The sequence below is a fragment of the Convolutriloba macropyga genome, chromosome 15 (genome assembly GCF_964194025.1).
Source record: "Convolutriloba macropyga chromosome 15, txConMacr16.3, whole genome shotgun sequence".
Taxonomy (NCBI): Eukaryota; Metazoa; Xenacoelomorpha; order Acoela; family Convolutidae; genus Convolutriloba; species Convolutriloba macropyga.
In genome coordinates this window covers 33,284,676-33,296,372 of record NC_134482.1, presented here as the reverse complement: position 1 = coordinate 33,296,372, position 11,697 = coordinate 33,284,676, and the positions used below count along the sequence as shown (strand labels likewise).

General features: G+C 38.7%; 1 protein-coding gene across 3 annotated transcripts in view; it reads left to right on the top strand.

The window, feature by feature from the left end:
• LOC142354702 (MFS-type transporter SLC18B1-like) overlaps positions 1 to 11,697 on the top strand; it is a 99,202-nt gene that overhangs the window by 798 nt on the left and 86,707 nt on the right. The window lies entirely within an intron of this gene.

Genomic DNA, 11,697 nt, shown 5'->3' with positions numbered 1-11,697 from the left:
GAGCAGGAATAATACAATTTTTTATGGCAAGTAAAGTATGAATGGTCACTGGTTGATGAGAAATTAGGTAGTGAGCACCGCCTTAATCGACCTACATACACACAAGGTACCTCAAGCTCGATCATTTATAACTCTACCAAATTGATACCAATCAAGCTCGCACATATATTGTTTGTTAGGGCAGATATTAGGCTCACTCATATCAAAAAATCATCCAGATCGAATCACTCAATAAAAAGTTATTAACGATGGGCCATCGGGCATACCTCAGATTTTCGGGTGTCACAACGCCAGATCTTTAATAACTCCATCAATTTTGGGTCAAATTAAACGGGACATGGCTCATTGAGACAATTATTATCTAAGCGTCAAAACTATATATATATGGCACATTAAATTTGGATCACTGGTTGATGAGAAATTAGGTAGTGAGCACCGCCTTAATCGACCTACATACACACAAGGTACCTCGAGCTCGATCATTAATAACTCCACCAAATTGATACCAATCAAGCTCGCACATATATTGTTTGTTAGGGCAGATATTAGGCTTACTCATATCAAAAAATCATCCAGATCGAATGACTCAATAAAAAGTTATTAACGATGGGCCATCGGGCATACCTCAGATTTTCGGGTGTCACAACGCCAGATCTTTAATAACTCCATCAATTTTGGGTCAAATTAAACGGAACATGGCTCATTGAGACCGTTATTATCTAAGCTTCAAAACTATATATGGCAAATTAAATTTGGATCACTGGTTGATGAGAAATTAGGTACTGAGCACCGTGTAATTTGACCAAACTAAAACCTCCGAAATGCCCATATGCCACCCAATATGCCACCAAAATATACAAAGGTATGCCCAAGCCCATGCCCATGGCATGCCTGGTATGCTAGAATACACTGATACATTGCTAAACTAACAGAGGGCAGGATTGGCTCTTGTGCCAATCTGTACACCGGCACTGGAACTGTCGTATGCCCATTTTCGTCCTCATTTTGACCCATATTACGTGACAGATTCCCACTATTATCAACCAGGTTTCCACAACTTTGTAAAACTGGGCCCCTTGACAGCATGGGAACCCTCACAGTCTTCTTCATAACTTTTCCTCGATTGGCATATCCAGACATTTCAAGATCTGAAATATATATGTTGATTTTCGGCTAAAATTCGGCTCCAAACGGCTGAAAAATGGCTGAAAACGGCCCAAAACACCTGAAATACCCTCAATAGACCCTCCCGGGGTGCTAATATCACCCAATAATCAATTTGGTATGCCCCCGGCATCATTTTCTAGCACCCCGGGAAAGTGGCCAAAAAGTAATGCCAAAATCGTGGCACGTTGCGAAATTTTTTTGAATTCGAAAATTTTACTCGAATTTTTTTGAAAAGTTGGTTTTGACTTGGGAATCAACTTCCAAGTGTTATCCAAGTCTTGGTTAAGACTTGGCAGACTTGTAAGACTTGTATTTAGACTTGCCCAGTACTGGAAACCTAAATAAGACTTGGATTTAGACTTGCCTAGTACTGAAATTGACTTGGCGTTAGGTCCGGGCTAAGAGCTGGTAACGCTACAATACCTGATACAATAGACTAAGGTCATCGGTCAAATCTATTTTCATGTGACGTAACCTGGATTTCCACATAAACCAGACTAAGCGTTAATGAAAATTTATTATCACATTCTTGTTGATTACATGAATTTCAACGAGAAAAACAAAAAAAACAGCTTGCAGAAAAAATTCCGATAAAAATTGCGGCAATTTTCTTCAGACTCATCGAAAATCGTGTAATTACTAACCACAAGAGGAATTTTTTCTGTGTAATCACAGAAGAGGAATTTTTAACACGAAATGTCGTGTGATTCAACGGGGAAAATAAGGTAATTTCACATGAGTAGACAGGTTCAGAGTGCATTCCTGGAAAACTCCCTTTATTTATCCGAAAATTTCATGCAATTTTGCTTTACGAAATTACTTTTTGTCTGTCTGAACGAACCTTATTTTATCTAAACTTTAACTGAGAAATACCTGATAATACCTTAAGGGGGCATCACATGAACTTTTATCCTAATTTATCTTAACCTTAGCAAAACTGCCTTAACTAGTTCAACAGCAAAATTCCAGGTGAGGCACTTCAAAATTTTGAGGTTATTTTTCCAGTCAATTTATCAACCAACAATTGCAATATTGTTCAGAATTAAGCAATTTTTAATTAAAACTGAGCTCATTATTCAGAGAGTACAAAACTAAGACAGAAAAGTAGTGTAGTTGACAAAAACCGATTGTAATCCCCTTACCATGCCACTGAAAAACTTCCAATAAAACCATTTAAACGTTTAATATCATCAAAAACATAAAGATCGAAGTTGTTATAAAGTATAAAGTTGTTATAAAACTTAAAGTTATATATATATATATATATATATATATATATATATATATATATATATATAAAGGCTTTTTACCTAAAGCAGGACAGTGCTTAGCTGTTATATTAGTTTAATAGATTACACCAATTAACCTCTGTAAATAATGTGAAAGGCTAGTTGAAACTGAACTTAGCAGTTTGGAACACAATACGAGTCAAAAAACTTTTTCGGTTAAAAGAGAAGAGCAGGAGTTGACCTGACATAATATAGCTATAGTATTAAGTAGTCATCAGACATAAGTCATCCACTTTGCGATTACTTGCGATTATAGTCATCCACTTTGCGATTACATTGTCTAATAATAAGGCAGACCCAAGGTGGGCTCCTTTTACAGCCTTAAAGTACAAAGAGTTAGAGCCACTTATTGCTGCGCGCGAAATAGGCTAACCTATATCTCTCAGACTAACCGACTCGGTAAAACACTCAAGGTATACTTGAATTATAACGATGTATAAAAGAGTTAACACCGGAGTCAGAGGTATACACATCGTGCAACTACTCTAATAGAATGACTATAGTAAGTGAAGTCCTCTCTATAAAAAAGATAATAGTGTCTTCGCAGTCTGTGATTGGCTGGAGGTGTAGATTCAGTATTTCTACTCCTATATCCATCTGGGATTTGGAGTTTTAGATCCGAATTTGTGAACTGTAGCACAAATACGCTATATGTGTCATCCTCGTTGAACGGTCGAGTGGAGAGTTGTGTTCTCTTTGAGGTGGGGTTGTGACGTGTGCTGTCGTCTGTAGTCCCTGTCAGTGAAGTAGTGACTAGTGTCGTTAGTGAGGGGTTCTTCTGATTGTAGAACCATTGAGCGTGCCAAGTAGATTTCTGTTTATCTTCGTCTGATACAAGGTTTGAACCAGTCGGATTTACCAGCTTACCTTCTGGTGGACAACCATCTTTTAGTTACTGTGTGAGCTACTTTCCGCATTATTTTTATTGATTAAATTAAATGCGTACTTAGTAAGCCCCGACCGGGAGGAAGAAGAAAAGAACTGATCCTAATCTTCAGTTGTGGCAAAGAAGAAAGGGATAAAGAAAAGAAATAGTGTACATAGAGGAAGAAAAATAGAAAGAAAACAAAAAAATAAAAGTTTTAAGTGAATTTGAATGATCAGTGAGTCTTTAGTTTTTGAGGGACTGTGAGCCCGATGTTGTAGGACTGTGGCCCTACGTCTGATATTAGAACTCAAAATCAGGGGCCCGATTGTCAGGATCCCTGAAAAAAATTCCACAAATTCCTGATCACGTGCCAGGCAAGCTGCAAGGGCAAGGGAAGAGGTCGACGTTGCAGTTTGACTGCAACGCGAGAAAATGGTTAAGGATCCATGTTTCCTCAGCTGACGGTTCTCGATTGTCCAACTTGTCCATTATCCAATCCCTGCAGAGGAGGTTGAAGGTGTTGCCATACATGAACTTTGTGGCTCCTCCCTCTACACACCGGAGATACTCGATCGGAACAAAAATTGGACGGTTGGTCTTTGCATAGAGTGGCCAGAACAGGAAAAAGTTTTTTATCGGATCAATCTTGCAAAGATTGCTCTCAAAATAAATTGGTTGAATTATAAAGCTATAATTCATGTAAAAGGGTGAAATGAGCTTTGCGTTAGCATATTGGAGACGCGAATTCATGTGGATGAGTGGATTTGTCCTGTGGAAGTGGTATTGGACAAACAAATAGTTGTATATAGTGTGTAACATTTTTACTCTGTTGACTTTGTGTGTCTGGTTATTTACATCCATCTGTGTGGGGATGTGGAAACCAAAATGAAGATAGAAGGGGTAAAATTTCTGGCAAATACGTAAGGGGGACACCGCAAGTGAAAAAGGTGTTCAAACAGTCGTTCTGGCGGTCCGCAAGGGCAGAGAATTATTTGGATTGGTGCCATAAACAATCCGTGAAGCTGTGGTTTATTGTAAAAGGGAGACACTCTAGTGGGAGGTCTCTATCACAACCTTCTTGGACATATTCTTTCTCCAATTGTCCAAAAGAGCAGGAACTGGCTGCTGGCTTGAGGGTGTGTTGTGATGGTGTTGACGTGTAGTTGATCCGCTAGGGGACATGAACACCGTGGATTGTGCCGATGCCGAGAAGATTTATGAACTGGTGAAAACGAATATTTGGGCCGGGTGCTCTATGGTTAATCCCTTGCGTGGATGCAAAGAGTTTTCCTTTCCCGCGAGAGTATGAGGTCTGTGGGCCTCTTGGGTGCCTTGCAGTGTGTCAAGCAGGCGATTGTGAAGCCTGGATCGGAGATGAGCGCACAGGATAGATTTCATATGCTGCGGCTCTTGGTCGTCTTCTGGGTGAAGGGTCGGTGCACGGGTAATTATCCGTCGACGTCGGTCGATCGTAGGGGGTTGGTTGTGGAAAAGACGGCTGTGTTCGAAGCGGTGGGATGGTTGGACCATACCGTGGTGAAGGTATACGTGGTCGTTGTGAAAGGTGTGGGCATTACTGGTGGTGGGTACACCAGTGGTTGGGACCGTGGTTGAGTTCCACGAAACCTTCCAGAGTATTCCCAATTTGGAACAACCGTTTCAGGCGTAGAACGACCTGATTGTTCCGCTACCTCATCACCTCAAGAGGAAATACTCGTAGGCTGGGGTGCTGGTTGTGATATGGGTATCGCTGTGTGAGTGGTTGTTCCAAATATCGGAGGTGGCTGTGACACCGGTTGGTCTCCCTGAAAGATTGGCTCTTGTGACGAGCTTCGTGGTCCAACAAGAATCGAGGGTGATCTCGTGTCACTTTCGATATACAGGTGGAGTTCACCGTAAGAGGAGGAGGATCTGGCGGGTGAAGGCAGTGGGTTCACCCGCGCAAAATTTGCTGTGTCCACAGACTGTGGCTGTGGTGAGGATTGAGCCATCGTGAAGAGGGCCGGTGTTTGCATCTCGCATACTGGTTCTGGTACTGGGTGGGACAACACTAACGGTGTGAGGGGTGAGAGCAACATGTCCTCGACTTTCAGCATAATGAAGTCGTATGCTGTGGGGTCGACATTTGGACGAATTTTTGAACCTCCTTCCTGTGCTATGGGAGTGACTGCTGTGGAGTCGCTAAAACAAGAACGTGTTAAATACGAGTACTAGGTAGTTTAAAAAGAATTTCTTCCAGAATTTGCTCATGATAAGAGTCATTTTTGAAAGAATCCTTTGAAACTGAAATGTGTCGTGAGCGTTTGCGCTTGTTAAACTGAAAGGTATGTAAGTATTAAGAGTAAAAACCCGGTTTACTGTGTGATGCTACTGGTAAATCAAAGAAATAGTAAATAGAGGTGGGGAGAGTGGATGTTTTGTTTTTGTTCGAATTATTGTGTACAGGAGATGAAAATTTCTTATAGAAGTTTTCAAACTTTCTGTGTAATAGATTCAATTCAGTTTGAGAGTGAGAAGTTTTACTATTAACGGAGTGTTTTTTGTCGTTTTTTAGGGGAGGGTCCTTTATATTGCGAGGAATCAGATTGGAGTACATGGAATATTGTTTGTGAGAAGACACCAAAAAATCCAGAGGTGATGATTTTTGCTAATGTTATATTACGGCCTAAGAGTGCTTTGAGGTTAGATGCATTAAAAGCTCTTCGACATAGTCCAAAAAATGCACTGTAAGAGATTAGATACAGCCCAAATAATGGCTAATTCTTTTAATACGTACCAGGGGTATCCAAAGATTCCGATGAGAGATTCTTTTAAATAGTTGCCGTTGATTAGATCTCGCCAATCAAGACGGCGAAGTGTAATTTTTTGTCCGTTAATAAAGAGTTTTTGAAATTTATTGCTGTATTCGTTTTGTGAGAATTGTGAGAATTGTGCTTGTAATTGTGCTTGTTTTGCAAAATCTGCAAAGTTTACAGCTTGTGTTATTTCAAATTTTTCGGTGGCGTCATCTACTAATTGGTGAAATTTCATCTTATCGATGGACTTAGTCCCATCGTGTTGACTATATATGCCGAGTTGTTGTGCTGTAAAGTCTGCGTGGGTGAAGCGGTTTTCAACTTCGTCAGGCGTGAAAGTTCTGACTGGGTTTCGCGCTTTAATTGGATAATGCGTTAAACGGTATGACTCATCGCCATCCGTATCTAGTGAGATTTGTTGATCAAAATTACTTGATTTATATGGTGCTCTAACAGACCAGGGAAAAGTATATAGGAATATAGGAATGCGTTCAAAACATTGGTTTTCTAATACATAAAAAGGTGATGATACAGTCAACTTTACATTGAAAAAGTGAAATAAAATTTGAGTTTTTAAGTGTAGCGAATCTGTGTCGCTGTCCGGTTATAACATATCCTCCCAAGGTGAATTTTTGTGTTAATAGAATAAATGCGGTTTGTTTGAGATCACGGTCTAAATCGCAAAGTTTTTTGTAAAGAAATAGACTCCTCTGTTCCAATTCAAATAAGATTCTGCTAACCATATTGTCGAATTCTGCATCAATCTGTACATTTGGAGCTACGACACCAAAATAATTTTGTTTTCTGAAAAGTTCGTACTTTTCAGATTTACCGTAAACGGGTGATTCTTGTGGAATAATATATCCATTGCGGATATCTGCTTTAGTGTATTGTGTGATGGAAAGTGCTCCATTGGGGATAGTTATGTGTACATCTTTAAATTTGGCTGATGCTTTGCCTGTGATAAAGTTAATTCTTATTGGCATTGAACAAAAATGTCTTGGTACTGTGTAGCATAATAGAGGCGATCTTCATTACATTTATAGAGAGGTTTTGTGAGAACTTCAAAAAGAGAAATTGCAGATTCATCATAAAGGTTTTTTTGAAAACGGCTAGAGTACATGTGTGCATTATGTTCATGATCAAGATTAGTTTCTTTTTTTCTAGTGTTTTAATGAAATAGCGTTTTTGAAGTTTGATCATGGGTGCATATTATTTACCAACGTCAAAAATACCACAGTGATTGTCTGGTTCCCAAATAACTGTTGCCTTAATGGCGTGATTTGGAGGACAGTAGCCTCTTTCAAGGTCGCATTTAATACGGGTTTGTAATAGTAAATGCTTTCTGATTTTACATCAAAACTAAGCGTGATGTTAAATAATTGAAGTGACCTTCCTAGTGTGTGGATGACATCTTTTTCGTGTTCAGGATTTTTACCTGGACAATTATCCCAGGGATTATCTGTGGCATTTGGGATCCATTCATGGTCCCGTGGATTATATACCATGTTTCCGTGTTGGAAAGCAACAGTTGTGTAGCGATCAAGTTGAAAACGGCCTTGTTTAGCTTCAAAATTAGCTTGCCAGCGTGGATCGTCGAGTACATCAAATTGTATTATCTCTGGGTGATAGTGGTGTTTACTTATGAGACCAATGCGTGCAAGTTCTCTACGAGCTTCAATTTCTGTGGGAAAGAAAGGTCTTTCCATTTTGTTAACATACCAATTATCGTGATCAAACCTGAAGCCTCTTTTAAGTGAGATTTTGTGACAAAAGCTTTCTTTGTTGCTAAGTTAAGCATGTATGGCGTAGGCGCGCACTTAAAGTGTTCGAATTTTTAAGAAAAATTTAGTTGAGCGGGGAGGATTTGAAAGTCTGCTGGTTTGATCTTACATTCGCCAATATTATTGAGCTTATAATACAGCATATTTGTGATATGCTTTGGGGAGCAATCATAGTATGTGACAATTAGATCTTGTACTCCTGATTTAGGTGTGAAGATATTGTGTGTATCAAATTTAATAGTTTCTTTTATCAGAAGTGGGTGTGAAATGAATAAATTAAGCAATAAGATGATTAGTTTTCTAATGGACATGTGTAAGAGAGTCCAGAGTCAAGATTGTAGAATACAAAGTATCCTGCTGTGTTTTGGTGTATTTTTCAAACTTATAGTGTATCTCTTGACAAATAAAGGGTGATGGGTTTGATTTTACTCGAAAAATAGGTGGTGCATGGGCTTGTGGGTGGAAAATCAGTTTATCTTGTTCGACTACAATTCCGACTGAAAATGTAATTTTAGATTGTTTAAGTAAGCCGTGTGCTCGTTGTTTCTCTACCGGTGTGATTTTGTATGTTTTAGAATTTCTCTGTTTAGCCCAATTATGTAGTTGTTTACCGTTATTATGATCACCGAAAAGGTCGGGAGGGGGATCAACAAATTTTGGGTCAATTTTTAATGGTGAGTTGGATAAGTTCTCGTAGTATCAGGTTATTTTCCGATACAATGGTGAGAGTGTTGGTCGAGATCTATCTGCAAATTAGGCAGTAGTAATGACTGAGTAGGGGAGTTCTCTCTATATAAAAGAGAATAGTGTCTTCTCAGTCTGTGATTGGCTGGAGGTGTACATCCTGTATTTCTCTGCTACAATAATCACTCATGGCGATTTATTGCTTCTTCTTTCCGTCAAATCTTGCCGGATTTGAATACTTTGATAATTTGAGAAGCGAAAATTTGAGGCTTAGATCGTTGAAAACTCTCGAAAAAAATTAAATCATCTAGGAGATCTTGAAGAGATGACAATTCATTCAAGCTCTAGAATAATAGTCTTTGCAATGAAAAATCTCAGCTGACTCAGGGCTGAATAAAAGAGAAGATTACAATGCATGTAAAATGATTAAATCAATTGGCATGATCTATAGACTTTTAAGTGTAGTACAAGAAATGTTTTCTTTCCATTTATGTGACATTTTCAATGTTTTGTAACCAGACATCCAAGTCAACACGCTCATTTTGCTGTAGGTTTTACCCGCAGGGCAAACCCTGAATTGTCACAATGAATCAATTCCAACTCCCTATATTGTTTTCACATAACATACATAAAAGGTAATTGTCAAATCGAGGAGCGTGGAGTCGCAATTCATTCTCTTTAAAATATTTCTCAATATATTTGTCGTACAGATTTACAATCTGTAGATTTGAATTGTTTCGTAGTGCCAATTAGCGTTCTTTATTTCGGCCAATTTAAGAGTGAATTGGCGGAGCGAATTCAAGCTTTATTTTGTTATTCAAATATTGATTATTTGAGTTACAAAGTTTAGATTGGTTTGGCGGAGCGAAATCACGTTCAACTATCTATCGGGTATTTTCGCTTAGCGAAAGATACCAAATTTTTGATGCGTCTGAATTTAGACTTTGGCGGATCGAAATCTAGTTAAGAGAGAGAGAGTCAACTATTTTAAATTACGAAATTGAGAAGAATGAAATTAGGCAAGATTAACAAAACTGCTTCACAAATTGTTCACAAGATAACATTACTAAATTGCGGCAACTGACAATCACGAGACAAGGTGAACAGACAAAAGATCATGCATAGGATATAAACAAATTAACAAGTATGAAATCATCGGATTTGATCTTCAAAATTAAACTGAATAAATGAACAAATTAAAATAAGGAAATTGAACTAAATTAAGTTAAACAGAAATTGAACTAAATTGGTTGCACCAAATTAATGAACTCAAACTAAAAATGTACTATTGTACCACATTTCCCCCTTGGCGGAAATAAATAACATGTTATTTATCAGAAAATTAGTAAGAAATATGTACTTGTTAAATAAATAATACTGTAATGTTTTAGACAGAGTTTTGAATGGTCAGTTTTACTCATTAATCGCTTTCGCTTTCATAATACCTTTCCGCTTCGCCAACTGTCATAGACAACTCTGGTTCCTCATAATTCGGAGAGACGTAGAATTGAGTGGGGTAGGAAGTTGTTGGGGAGCATGGGCCGACTGTGAAGTTTGACTCCTCTTGATTGGATTGCGCTGCAGCCGTTTGTATTGCAGAAATTATGGACTTGTTTTCGATTTGTTGTTTTTTAATGTTTTGCCGTCTCTTCTGTTTTCCAATTGCTTAAGTACTTGGTGTTGTGGGAGGGCATAATTGAATTGGATTCACAGACTCATCCGATTCTGTTGTTGAAATGGCAGAGCGTTTTCTCTTTGAAGGAATTAGCGCTGCGGATGCTTTCGTGGCTGCTTTTCTTTTCGGTCTGCTTGGTGGCTCCGCGATAATGATGCTTGAAGTCGGTAGTTCCATTGGCACTGCGGGATCGTTATTTGACTCCGTGATTTGATTTCGCGGCGCCGTTGTCTGTTGTTTCTTTGGCTTGGTCGGCATTCTTACTCTGAGGGCGCGTGTTACATTAGAGTGAATGGACGACACTGTGCTGACGTCATCTGCCACTTTTCTGTGTTTCATTTTCTTTCCACCTTCTAACTTTTTTCTTAGTTCTTTTGCATGGTGATGAATGATTTCCTCCGTTGTTTTTCCCGTGGGGATTTTCGGGCGTCTATTTGCATATATTTGCAAATCTGTTTCTCGTTCCGCCTTTGTGCCGAACTTTGCGAGGTCAGAATTCCGTATTGTAACCTCTCTCTTGCCCGGTTCTTTGATTACTGAGGTGTTTTCGGTTGTTTTAATAACTGACGATCCTGGTGCAAGTACGTCGTATAGACCGTCGAGACTTTTCTTTGATCGTTTTATTTGTGGTTTTTTCTTTGCCAATTTGAGCTCCAGTGACGATTCTGTTCTTGGTATCGGTTGGCCAACATCTGGATGAGAAATTAATCTCGATTCTTTATTTGGGTCGTCCCTCTGTCTTTTCATTGCCTCTTTGCCCAGTTTGTCCTTGTTTATTTCCATTTCTATGTCGCTTCGCTCATCATTGTCCCATTTGTCGTCTGTGATGAGCTGGTCCCATTTGACAGTCTCCAAACCTAAATATTTGTTAGGAATATTTTTGTAAGTTAAACTTTTTGAATCTGGATTAGTCGTTATATTGCTTAATGGTGTATTCGCTTTTCTGCCAAAATGTGCCTCAAAAGGTGATATTCCAATAGTCTTTTGACGACATATTCGTAACTGATAAATTATTGAATTTATTGATGCTTTCATGTTAAATTGATTTTGCGCCGCCGTTTTAATACAGGCTAAGCGATTCTTGATTGTTTGAATGAGTCTTTCAACCAAACCAATAGCTCTGTGGTCGTGTATTGGCGCCTCGATTAGCTGTATATTATTTTGATTACAGAATGTTTTAATTCGATGCCCCGTTTGACATCTAGCCTGATCCAATCTAATCGCGCGGGGTATACCGTGTAGCAAAACATATTCTTGAAGAAACTTTAAAATATTATCTGCATTGGCTCTATCAAATACCTTTGCTGTTGGAAATTTCGAAAATCGATCAATAGATGCAAGAAAATAAATCTCTTGATTTTTCTCATTATAAATGGGTCCTCCAAAATCAATTTGAATCTCTTCATTAGGAACTTTACATAGCTTTAATGGTGCC